Below are 13,620 nucleotides of genomic sequence, written 5' to 3'. Positions count from 1 at the left end.
ATTGTGTTAAAGTGTCACAATATTCCATTGTGTGATAATATAGGAAAATCCAGAAATGGGCATAAATGTGTCTTAGACAGGTCAAGGGTAATGCTAAAGCATTTTGGGAGAAACAAATATATTTATCTTTTAGAAAAGCAGAACTAGAATTTAGGATGCAGAGGAGAGCTAATAAGAAAATGTCTATACAAAGGTACTATTTTTATTCATCTCTGTGCTGCTCACTGTTTTATAGATAACCACAATTTTTAAAAGGCCAGAAAAACATTCAGCTCCTATACAATGCACGCAGGAAGATGTGTACCCTGTGTGTTATGGTACATGTGATACATGTTGCTGATGTCAAGGCCTAAAGAAAGCATAAAGCAGTTCTGAACAGTGTGGTGAGATTTTAGTCTGTTCCTGGGGCAAGTGGCATTCATATATTCTGCAATGTGTTTGATGCCCAAGGTTATAAATGGCATTCTTTTCCTTTCATTTCTTTAGTGGATAGTGTACTATGTGACTAATCTTCATTATAGTTTTGTGACATTCAGTGTCACCTCTGAAGCATTTCAGCTTGAGTGCTCTTGCTTTGGAATAGACTAAAACCAATATTTTGAGGGCTATAGTGGCTTTAGAGTTTATGTCTCAAGGGGAAATATCCAAAGATATGGATGTCTACATAAGAACATAGATGGCCATGTTGCCCTTTAAATTCTCTGCTTTCATTGGCTGTTTTCAAAAGAATCAATGCAGGGGCTGGACGAGGTGGCTCACACCTGTAATCCTAGCACGCTGGGAGCCCGAGGTGAGTGGATTGCTCAAGCTCAGGAGTTCAAGACCAGCCTGAGCAAGAGTCAGATCCTGTCTTTACTAAAAATAAAAGGAAAAAAAATAAAAGAAGAATGAATAGAAATGAACTTGCAATAATGTTTATATGTCTGTGTGGGTGTGTATACGTGTGTACCCACACACATGTATAATCTCCATATTATCCTAAAAAAATCAACATCATTGAGATTTTTTGGAGCTTTGGTTTATGTTCATTCTAAATGAAAAGATGATTGAATCTTTTTTTTAAAAAAGCATCTTTATTTAATTGCTTACAAAATTCAGGGAATTAAGAAACAACCATTTGGTGTTAAATATGATGAAATACTGGCTTATTTCATCAAGAGCTGGATTAAAAAAGATAAAATCTGGGCAGTTTAATGGTAACAGAAAGCTACCCTCATGTGGGCAATGCTGGCTTATTTGAAAAGCCCATAAAGGGTTTCTACATGGACCATACAAAAGGGATACTTTCTCTTTAATAGCCATCTGTACAGGAGAGATGAGAAGTGGGCCAGGTCATCTCTCCTCAGCTGTCATGATATTAACGTAGGTAATGGAGCAAGCTGGGTGATCTGCTGGGCGTTGTTTTTCATAGATGTTCATCGATTTACACAGATAATTCTATTTATTTCTTAGAGTTGGTCCAAGTGAACCAGGCAGAATAACAAACACCAAAGCATTTCAAATGACTTTATCTTTGTTTATAATGTAACTTTTGTCTAAAAAAATGGTGTCACACCTACTGTGCAGATGGCTGCATGATTTGTAATCCAGCCAAAACATTTAAACAAATGTGTGATCTGGGGATAGATTAAATAAAGGATAAAATGGAGTGTGGGCCACAAATTCTAATAATCAGATGATGTTAGGTTGTGTGCAGTGTGGAGTGATGGTCACAGTGATGGCAGGGAGAGCTTGCCAATGACAGCAAGGTGCCTCATAGATCTCAGGATGGCGCCTGTGGCCTGGTAGGCCTCAGTTTGAGAACCACACATTTGCTGTACAGCTGGCAGCTCTGTGTGGGGACATCAGATAAAACTTATGTAAAATGAAGTGTTATTGCTTAGGATGAAATTGTTCAGAGTGGGAATTTACAGACAGTAACTGAAAACAGAATTCATGGTACCAATGAAGCAGACTGTAAATATGAAGAGAGTTTAATTATCTGTGTAATTTAACAAAAATCCAAGATGTACTCAGAAAGGACATAGGCAGGCACATACCTAACATGGCTACAGTGTTTACCGAGGGCAGCGAGGGGCCACAGGAACTTACCAAGACTCCTTTGTGTCAGCCCTCCTGAAAACAAAGACATTTTAAGAGAAAATCTTAAAAGAATGAGACTTTTCAGGGGGAGGCAGAGTTTCCAAGAGCTCATCTTGGTCAGTATTTAGATTCTCATTTCTTAAGCAACTTTGGGTGAAAAAAATCTTTGGATCTATCTCCTGATTTTGGTGTTAAGCTGTGTTTTAGTGTGCGTCTAGCAGCTTTGATTTATGGGAGAGAAAAACATTGGCAGTTAGGGGAGTTTCTAATTTACAAGCCCCCAAAAAAGCCTCTTCAACATTACTTGTGATGTTGAATGTCTGTGAGGCCAAGGATGCTGGCTGAACCTACAGACAGATGGAAGATTCAGTTACTTTTTAGAACACACCGCCCTTAAAGAGACCTCAGAACAATGTTGTTCTCTAAGAGGATCTTCCAAGACTCTGTACAGAGATGCTCAGAAGAGAGGCCAGGGAAGGCAGGGAGGACCACGCCAGGCAGGGAGGATCACGCCAGGCAGGGAGGGCCCCACGACTGGCTGAGGTATAAGGGTGGCACGCCTGACTCCCATTTTGTTTTCCTGTAGAACACACCACAAATATGTCCATTTTACACTCACTGTTTGCTATGTTATTATCAGACGTAGCAAAGGCAGTTTGCAAAACATTTCTGAATGGAGAGTACTCAAAGTCATCAGCAATTCATACAAAGATAGGTCCCTGCACACGCGCATGCGCACACACACACACACACACATACACACACACGCGATGTGTACAGATCGTGACCCATTTCCACAGGATCAGTTCATCCACATCAAGAGAAAAGGTCTCTGCTGACCTATTTCCATAGGTTATTTCCTAGATTCGGGGCCATTAATAGCAATAAACAAAGGCGAGGCAGCCAAGATGGAGAGTGGGTGTCGAACTTCAGCTGCTCATATTGTTGCATTCGGTGAGCTGATGGGGTTTCGTAGGTCACCTTTAGAATTATGCCTATGACAGCAGTAGCTACCTGCCAAGATTGCAAGGTACCTCACAGCTCTCAGGATGGCGCCTGTGGCCCGCTAGGCCTCAGTTGGAGGGGCACACATTTGCTGTACAGCTGGCAGCTCTGTATGGGGCGGCCGTGTGGGCTGTTAGGGAGCTGGAAAGGAGACAAGCATGAAATTTCTTCTAACCCCAACTCTGTTTTTCTGTACTGTTGGCTGCTTCTCAGTTCCTTGACAAAAAAACCAATCAGGCACCCTTTAATCCGCCTGTGATTACCACTGGTATAAAAAGAGAAGCATAATGAGGAAAAATGCCTCGTTTTGTTGCCTTCAAAAGCCAACAAATTGGAGTTAACTTGACAGGAAGTGGCTTAATAATTAGATTATTTATTTATTCCTGACACATATCCCCCTGTTACTAGTCTCCGGAGACCCTGTAGATGGTACGATTTTCAAGCTGCCATTACTTCGCTGTCTTCTGTGAACAAAGAAGCTACTGTCTATCAGTCAATTAAATGCAGTCTTTAAGCAGAGGCTGCGAAGTCCTCAATGGAGGGAGCCCTGGGACGCTGTGGCTGATAATTCCTTTCTCTGTACTGTACATCACACTCTCAACTGCAGTCCCCACAGAGACAGAATAAAGTCATGCATTAAAATATCACTTGTTGATTTGTTTGCTAATGAAGAGCCATTGAAATGTTTGTGTATTTCTATGGCAAAATTTGTTGATAAAAGGGCCGGCTTGCTAGCATATTTTAAGTTCGTCTGCCGTGAGTGCTTATTTAAGAGTTATTAAAATTAAAGTCAACAAACAACAGGATAAAAACAAAGAAACCTGTGATAACGAGAGTTTTCCTACTATTTTTATCAAATGACAGGAATAAAGGCAGGAGAAACAGAGAAAGGATCTCATTGTAAATCCTTGTTTACCTGGCACTCATGCAAACACCCTGTTTTCCCTGACATGGAAATGTAAGTCATTTCCAGAGTTTTGAGGAGCTACATCTTTTAAGTATGGAAAGATGTAGAAAATCATGTTGTGGGAATAAGGTACTTAGAAATTTTATTTTTTTTCTTGAAGATGAGTGGCATTTTTATAGCAATTTCTCTAACTCAGTGAATACCTATGGAAGTTTTCCATGGTGTATAGTGAGGCTTTTAAAACAGAACTAATAAAACACCTGCGAGTCGTGCTTATCAGACCCAATCTCAGACCACATAAAACATACAGAAGTATGACTTCCCTTGTCTATTTATTCCTCTTCCTGTTTTTTTTTCTTTTTTCCTATTTGTTTTTTAGCATTGCTTTATTGCCATGTAAGTAAATGATGATGACATTTTGACTAGATAAGGATTTTAATTCCTTAATATGTTCGTCAATGTATTCCTACCTACACCGTGTTTACTGTGTATAAGGAGTGTCTTTGCTGGAGTTCTCCAGCTTCTATTAATTGCATTTATATTCTAAGAGGACATCTGTTGTTGGGTTGGAAGTCTAGAGGCTGAAAACTTGGTTAAAATGAGGACAGCTCTCTGATGAAACATTTAGGTAGGGTTCTGCCATTTAAATGAACACATTTGGAATTTAAATAAAGGCCTCTGAACTTTGCGAAGTGTACCCTCTTTTTATCAGACTTTGTAAAGAGTAATCAAGGCTTTACTGTAGTTTTCATGATTCCCTAACAATAGGCCATAAAGAATTAATTCAACCCATCATCAGATGGCTGTATTTCTTATTTCTACCCTGTTATTCCGACTCATTTTGTTAGAAAAAGCTTAGATACTCAGAGGTGTTCTATAATAGAAAATGAATTTGAAACCCTTTCATTAATTGGTGATTAATATATTTCAGGATTAGTTTAAGCAGGGCTCTACCTCCTGCCCAGTCAAGTATGTTCTGGTTAATATCCAATTATCTGCACCTTCGTAGTTATTATGTCTTAATATTTCGGATATGATAACCAGAAACTTGAGAGTAATGCTAATGAGGAGCATAGAACAAGAATTAACCAATGACATACTCAATGATCCTTGCTGAAGAAAGAATCTCTTTTTTCCTTCTCAACGCATTGCTTTGGCATCTTCTGAGTGCCAACTGAAAAGGAAGACTCTCAATTACCGGAGGCAATCGGTCTCCCTTTTCAGTCATGTTCACCTAAATTTACAGTGGTTGATTTTTCACCTAAAATCATTGTTTCAGTTCATTTTGTAGAGGATAAACATAGGACACGGAGAGCCCGCTTCTGTCTTCCAAACAGGAAACTTCATAGTCTTTATCTTTGCCTTTTAACAAAGCCACAAGTTGTTACATCTTCAAAGGATGTTTTAATTAGTATTAATGTGGGATCTTTTTAATATTTCACTAAGGAAACACTTTTGTCCTGCTACCATTTCTTCTTCTTCCTCCCAAATTTATCACCATTCTGCATATAGATTACACCTCTATTTAGTTTTTTTTACAGGTCAATTCACTTTTGTACAATCGGACTTAGCTCCCATCACAGCGCCTGCAAGGGTGGGGATGTGCTGCTTCTAACCATGTAGCTTTAAATAGCGCACTTTGTTCATGGCCCTTTTATATGCTGTATTGTAATGAAGCAACATCGGTAAATTGCAGTGAAGGGTGATTGTTGCACAGGGATGACAACTACACCTTGGGGTCCATTTGCACCAGATTATTGTTTTTATTGTTATTATTACTTCCATCTCCTTTACTCTCTTGCTGCCGAACTTGCTGTAGGCCACCGGTGCAACACAGAGGGATCTTGAGAAACATTGCAGACATCACTTTTTTTCTTCTCTTAGGCACATACCAATCACCATTCAGTGCGAAAATCAGGTACCCTGGGCAGCTTTGCAGTCTCTATCAATGCTACTTTACTCTGTTGACTTCATTTATAATGTTCCTCTTCTTAAAAGAACAAGTGTACTACAAATAAAAGTGACACATTTCTTTTCACACATTTTGTGTGGGAGTTATAAATCTATAGTCAAGATGATCAACTATTACCCACCCTGATTTGCTCCTCTCTTCAAAGAGGTTTAATAATTTATAAAAAGGGGTCTAGATGGGATTACTGCTTAAAGGAAAGATTTGTATTTTCAATATCTTCTTAGGTTTCCTTAAGACATAGATAAAGTCATTATGAATATTGTATACACTGGTAGTTTTTCTCTTTACAAAATAACCTATTTCCTGCCCCAGTCAAGCAGCTTTCGCCCAATAACAAATACAAAATATTGTGGATTGAAGTTCGAGGCCCTGTGCTCTGATTGAACAGAATGATGAAGGAGGTTTTAACTGAGGGATAATTATATGTGAATTTGGGATGACTGCGAGTTCTTTTGTTGACGTCATTTTAGTACCTGTGTCTACTTGTTTTTCTCAAATTATTGGTGCAACTGTTGTTCTGTTTTTCTTTCTCTAAGGCTGGGCTACTGTGCAGCATTCAAACTAAAATCTAGAATTAGAACTGACACACCTTCAATTGAACTATCAACTCTTTTAAAACTGCCTGGCCAGTGACGCCAGTCCCAGGCTACTTGACCACACATACTTCCGATTGGGGGCCAAAGAGCATTGATTTTTAGCTGTCATTTCTAGTGCACATACTGTAGAATTGAAATTTAAACCTTAATCCACTCAGTAATGCAATTAATTTTTAATGTGCAGTAATACTAATTGAAATAGCCTGAATTTAGTAAGTCACCACAAGACATTTTCAAAAGCAAGAGTCTCCACTGAGAACCGGGAGGACAGATAATCATTGTTACAGTGTTTACAGAACAAATGCTCACTCTGCAGGCCTCCAGTGGAAAGAGAGTTTTCTTTAAATTAGTCTATATTATATCACTATGAGAATACAAATACCTTCTCAAAGAGAAGGCCCACTTTCTACCCACTGTAACAAGTTAAAATATTCTAACTAACTTTTTTTAATGCAGGATTTTAGTTAGATAGCTTAACCAATTCTAATGCAAAAATAAGTTTGATCCATTTTTTTTTTTAAAGGCAATTATAAGCAGTTGCAAATGAAGTCACCTGCCAACAATGTTATGGCCAAAAGCCACAGTCCTAAGGGTAATCTCATTACAGGATATGTATTTGAAGTATTATTGCAGATTTTATGAATACGTGTACTTCATCAGCTGTCTGCGAATCTGTTGCCTTGTTGTGGTGCACTTATACTCCAGTGAACCAAAACACACCCTATCTTCTAACATTCCCAAGCTGTGTTTCTTTGCTCTTGGATATTATTTCAAAATGGCCTTTAAATGTTTTGTGAGCATTTGATTTCTAGCCATAGTTAGGCACATTTTGCACAGTACAACTGAATAGGTTTTCAGTCATTTTTATACTAAAAAGGTTCTCTAAGCACATTTATCTGCTAGTAAATGAGGACTTTTTAAAATGCATCGGTTCTACTGATGAATGGGCTTGCGGAGTGTTCCAAACGAGCACCAGCATTAAGTTGAAAAAAAAAGAGGCAAGCACCGTATATCACGCTATCATGGCTCTCACATTATAGTATTTAATAAGCCGATAGTGCCGTTAAATATTTAGCAAAGGTTCCCTCATAACCCTACCATCTATTCAAATGGGACTTTAAGACGTTTTTGCAGCACCTAAGTAAAAATGATGTTGGAGGACTTGAAGCAATTGTAGCATAGCATGTTTTCTAAATGAAGTGTGGGGTACAAATGAGTTCAGCAGATTCACATCTACACGATACCCCAAATCAATTCACATTCTTCGGATTAGGGGCCCAAACTGGCTCTTATTTTGTCCCTGTTAAGTCAAAGTGCTTTTGGGATTGTTTACATAGAGTACTAACAAGACATTATAGCATGTTACAAAAAAAAAAAAAAGACCATAACTTTGATTATTTTAAGCAGTCTTAACATCAGTTGAGCTTTATAATAAATGTTTTCTGTTTTTTACTGAGTAGGGGGAGGGGAAGAAGGAGAGATGAGAGAAAATCAATGGATAGTCCATTCACAGGATATTATCAAATCAAATTGGGATATAGTACCTTGAACTCTTTCGGGCTCTATGGTGGGTTTGTTCTAGCAAATATAGAATGTTAAGACAGATACTGTTGTGTACATTGGTATGATGCCTAATAGATCATCTTTATCAGTTTTTCTTATAGTATTTGATAGTTATCCAAATAGCAATAATTTTTCTTTTAATTGGGAATGAAAATTGGTTTCTAGGAGGCTCACACAAAAATATTGCTAACCTCATTACTGTCATGCTGGTAGGGTTGAATTTACATTTAAACCTTTTAATATGTAATAGTATTACTAGTTGTAAAGGTGGAGACTGGGAGTTTGTTGAGGTCTGTATGAAATGTGTGTCTGGTTCTTCAAGGAGCCTATGTATGAGACCCTAATTTTCTTCCTGTTTTATATGCAGCCAGTGACCGCAGTATTCATTCAAACTGCACAGAGACACGCGTCATCTGTAAACACGGCTTACTGATCTAACTTGCTATTTGCATTCTCATAAGAAGAAACATAGGATTCATTACGATGGGGTGGAAATGCATTTTGTTTTGAGATTATGTGTATCACCTATATGTTCCTATCAAGAATATCATAAGGAAGGATGGGCAGAGGAGAGAGCTTTAGGTCTACATGAAGCAGAAGGGAGAGAAGGTGAAGTGGGGTCGCCTATAGGTGTGCTTAATATGCAATGCTTGATGTATGTTGACCTCAGGTTACAAGAGTAGAAAATCCCATTTTCCAGCTTGCTTCAAATGTAGTAAAAATGCTGCTTCAGTTGCTTTATGCTACTCACATTGGGAAAGGTGCTTATACTGTGATAATTATCATCAAGGAATATTAATGCGTTCAGCATTTGTAACCCAAAAACTCATTATAGCTTAAGCTGTGCATCATCTGTGAAGAGAGAACTTTGCCAGAATTTGCTCTTCACAGGGGTTGCCTCCTGCTTGTGCCGAGTGGTCAGAGTACTGCAAGAGGTCACTTAGGCTATTTTTGAAAGCTGAAGTTTTGCAATTTTTGAATCACTGCCTTATGTCTAAAGAGCTCATCATTCTTGCCGCAAAATGTCCTCCTTCTAATTGAATGCGTAGTAAAGTGCAAACAATAATAATATTATTAAATAAATAAGAGATCACTGTATCTCATTATGTAGACTCCAAGAAGGTCGGCACAGGCATTCCATCTCAAGATAATTGAAGTATTTGTGCCTTCTCTTCTGTCATTGAGCAAAGGGATTCATTTACACCAGTTTCCTTAATGCAGGTGCCCTTGGGTTTCAGATAGAAATGCCCCCACTGGGGCTGCACTTTACAGCCCTCTGGCTGGAAATTGTGTAAATAAGACTGCAGGGTCAGCCTTCTTTTTTCGGCAGCAGTGTCCATAATTAGTCTGTGACAGTCTTTCATATGAGCCTGAACTGTCCCTGGGATCATTCCTCACACATCTAAGACATTTATCTAATGCATAGATAGATATTTTTGTATGTTTGTTTGAAATCATTCCCTAGGGGGACATTGACATGCTGGGAACTAGAATCTCTGGGTGTGTCAAGAATCCTATAACTTAATCTGATTAAATTAGCTGGTTAAGCAGCTCCCTTATAAATTAGAGGTGTTTAGTTTTATAAGAACATTGTGCTCTCACCTGTCATGGGCCAGCTTGTTGAAAGGGAACTGTGTGATTGTGATATTTTTATGTGATTAAATCCCATTATTTTCCCCCCACTGATCCATTGCTTGTCATTTCCCATAAGTAACACAGCTCCATGCTGCATGTTATGGTTTGCGTAGCCCAGGCAGAGAGCACTAATGCTCAGCTCTATCAGGCTGGCTGGCTTTGCGGGGCTGCTATGTTTCTGAGGTCAAATTGTGAACCTGGCCTTGCTCCTGGGAGGACTAGAAAAATATGTTTCATAACTTCCCATGGACCTAAGAGAAGGGAAGGAAAAACATGAAGCCCATAGGCTCAGTTTAGATGAGCTGAAAGGTTGGAATTCATCAAGCAAGAGAGCTGACTATTGTTTAGGAGCCTTCCTCACCATGGGGGATCACAGCTGTGGGTGCAGAATCCATCCTGGCAGTGACCCTTGGGGGCTTGAGCAATCATTCAAATAGCCCAGCAGGCTCATGTTGATAATCTGGAGTCAACCCGCTGAAACAGGAATTTACTTACCAGTTAAAATCACTTGCAGGAAGGAATTTGGACAGAATGAGCACCCTGATTTCAGCACAGATTTTGCAGACTGGTTCACTGAGAGCAATTTATTTTGTTATCGTTGTTGTTTTGTTTTGTTGTTTTGAGTGGGATAGAATCTTTATTTTATGCAGCCGAGCACTAATGCCACGAAATGGATGGATGTCCTGAACCAGAGACAGGTTCTCAATAGTTTGGGGCTGGAAAGCTTACAGTCTGGTGGAGAGATTCAGGGGTAGCACATCTTCTGTGAGGATGTAAACTTAATAATCTTTATGAATTTTGAGTAACTCATAACTCCACTTCCTCACCCAAAGAAGCATTATGAAAAGATTGCTTCTAAATCCTTCAGACATTCTCTGCACTTATGATAGATACCATCCTCTTTACCTTCAGGCATTGGAAATGAATGTGGGCTTTTTTTAATTTTTTTTTTTTTTGCAGGAGATAAAAATATATACTTTAGAAGGAGCAAATTGTATTTTCATGTTTAAGTTCACTATTTGCACTTGACGTGGTGAGATCCAAACGTGAAGAATTGCTTTTGATATTATTTCTGTATCTCCTGTATCCCAGGACCACTGCATCATTATGCTGAGGTGATATTGAAAAGCTGGAGTAGGATAACCATTGCTTTCTATGTCCAGGTCACTTGGGGTAACTGTCACCTCTTTAAATGAAACAATTTAATTTCCCTTCCTAATGAGACATTGAATAAAATTGTGTGTGCCTATGTGCCTTTTAGGAAAAAAATGATAATCTTCCACATTTCATGGGCTTGTTTTGGGCAAAAAAAAGAAGAGATATTTCATGTCTAAATGAAAGGTGGTTTTAACTTTCCTTAAAAAGTCTGTTTTATGGGCAGCGCCTGTGGCTCAAAGGGACAGGGCGCCGGCCCCATATGCCAGAGATGGAGGGTTCAAACCTAGCCCCAGCCAAAAACCGCAAAAAAAAAAAAAAAAAAGTCTGTTTTACATAGTTTTTATCTTAAGTTAACATGTTATAAAGTAAAATTTACAGGTGTACCTTCAGAGGTCTTAAATTATGACTGATTTCCAAATTCTAATTCATGTTTTCTCTTAGCTACTATGTTTTTCTATTTTTATGGTCCTTCTTTAAAAGTAATTTTTATAGTTTTCTTTGTGTATTTAACATCTAAATGTGTTTGACATGCATGTGTGCACATCTGTGTACAGACAGGTAGCCCTGCCAGTCCCTTTCACCACAGACTAACAGGGGCGACAGTCCCCGCCTTGTGTTCAACGTCGTTTCCAGCAGCTCAGAGACGTGTACAGAAGTAAAATGAAAACCAGGGAACCTCTTTTGGAGTCTGAAGTTTGAAAGGAAGATATTGGAAAAAGATGTTTTTTGGCTTGGATCCCTTTACAGATGTAATTGCTGCTTCATTAGGACTTGGATGAGATTTCTGTGGTTAAATTTAATCAAATTGCTCAGAATAACCAACTTGTACACTCTAAATTCCAGGACAGTTCTGTATATGAAACATGATTTTCCTAAATTTAAAACAAACACATACACACATGTACACACACACACACAAACATGTATGTCCCTACCACCAACACCAACACCAACACCAACAAATACTTTGTAAAATGCTATGAGCTACTCTCTTAACCCTAAGTCCAACTGCCTATTGGTAGAGGTTTAATGATTGATCACGGATAGAAGTGTAAGTCATAAGAAATACATTTCAGACAGTCTGGAGTTTGTTTGGTTTGGGTAAGAACCAAACTGGAGCAAACATGCTTTGAGTGCACGAGGTATTATTGCCCTGGAATTGTCAGTCACTCATTCTACTGGGCCATGATAGAAGGTTGTTATCTTTGCTCTTATTATACAGATGAGTAAATGGAGGCCTGAGCAGCTGGCCCCAACAGGCCAGGACTAGTGCGCATTCTTATCTGGAGATAAACTCACACATGCTTGAATCTCTCTACATCACTTTCAGCTGGCACAGTATTAATCTTTCCACACTTGCACCAGTTGTTAAGGGAATCTGCACCACGATGTTCTTAGCAATGGCTTTGCTGTCATTGCATCAAAGCCTGATGTGGATGTCATGTTCTAGGCAACAAAACTTGTCTTTAGTTTAGATAAAGTTTGATCTTTTCATTAAAAATAGTAAGGACTTAACCTCGTTATTCTCTTGAAACAAACTATTGTGAAAGAGCCTAGTATGTTTTCATTTCAGAATTATTTGGAAATGATGGGAAATAGGCAATGAAGTGACAAAAGTGGATAAATTCGGTGTAAATAGTTATAAATATAGGACACAGCTTTACACAACTACTAACAGGTGAACGTACAGGCAGTCCCTGGGTTACAAACAAGATAGGTTGGGAAGGTTTGTTTTTCAGGTGAATTTGTATGTGAATTGGAATGGGTACATTTACCTGTTACCTGTAATAGTTTCCATTCATAAGTGCAAGTTGTACGTCAGTCAAGTGCTTGTAACTCGGTGACTGCCTATACAGCATAGGTCCATTCATGGTTCTGCAAAGTAGCAAGTTGTTATGTTCATATATTGTTGAAAAGCAAATTGATTTCAATGACAATAGCTTTGCTCTGAATGATGTTTAAAATCCAGAATCACACACCCTGCAGTGTATGAAAACCCACACGCCACAGACATGTGCCTGATAACACTCATGTTGTCTAATTCTATTTTTTTTTTTTTTTTTGCAGTTTTTGGCCGGGGAAGGGCTTGAACCCGCCTGGCACCCTACTCCTTTGAGCCACAGGCACTGCCCTCTAATTCTTGTCAGAAGTGGGAAGTGGCTTGGAAAACTCCAGTATTTCTAGAAGCCAATTTCTGTAGGTGTCTATATAGGAATTCACAATGGGTATACTGCAAGGGGAGTAATGTTGTATTGTACATGTTATTTAAACATGCGACAGGGAACTAATACAATATATGCAGCTTGACAATACAATGTCTCAGTCAGTTTCTGTTACAAGGTTCTTTTGGAACCAATCAGATAATATATTAGGTGCCAAAATGTGTTTCTATTTTATATAAAGAGTAATGAAGAAGGATGATCTTTATATTAGCACTTTTGTGCGTTTTGTCTATGCTGCTATGTTAGGCAAAAGGAATTGAAATATGCTCTAAATTTTAGTCACAGAACAGGAGCAAATCTGTGCAGGTTTCCTCCCAAAATCCACGAGGAACAATGGCCAGTAAAATGAAAGTGCCATCTGGGTCTGGATGTGAGGTCATTGCCAGCTCTTCATTGGTGCTGGTAGAAAGCTTAAAATTATGATGATGTATCCTTGTTTTATAAGTGCACTTGCCATTGGAGCTGCTAAACTGATTTTAA

At 38.7% G+C, this 13,620-nt stretch overlaps 1 protein-coding gene across 4 annotated transcripts in view; it reads left to right on the top strand.

Moving 5' to 3' along the window:
* ZNF521 (zinc finger protein 521) overlaps positions 1–13,620 on the top strand; it is a 307,015-nt gene that overhangs the window by 178,500 nt on the left and 114,895 nt on the right. The window lies entirely within an intron of this gene.

Source organism: Nycticebus coucang, chromosome 19, assembly GCF_027406575.1.
Source record: "Nycticebus coucang isolate mNycCou1 chromosome 19, mNycCou1.pri, whole genome shotgun sequence".
Classification (NCBI taxonomy): Eukaryota; Metazoa; Chordata; class Mammalia; order Primates; family Lorisidae; genus Nycticebus; species Nycticebus coucang.
The sequence above is the reverse complement of the archived record's forward strand: the minus strand, read 5'-3'. Positions and strand labels throughout refer to the sequence as shown.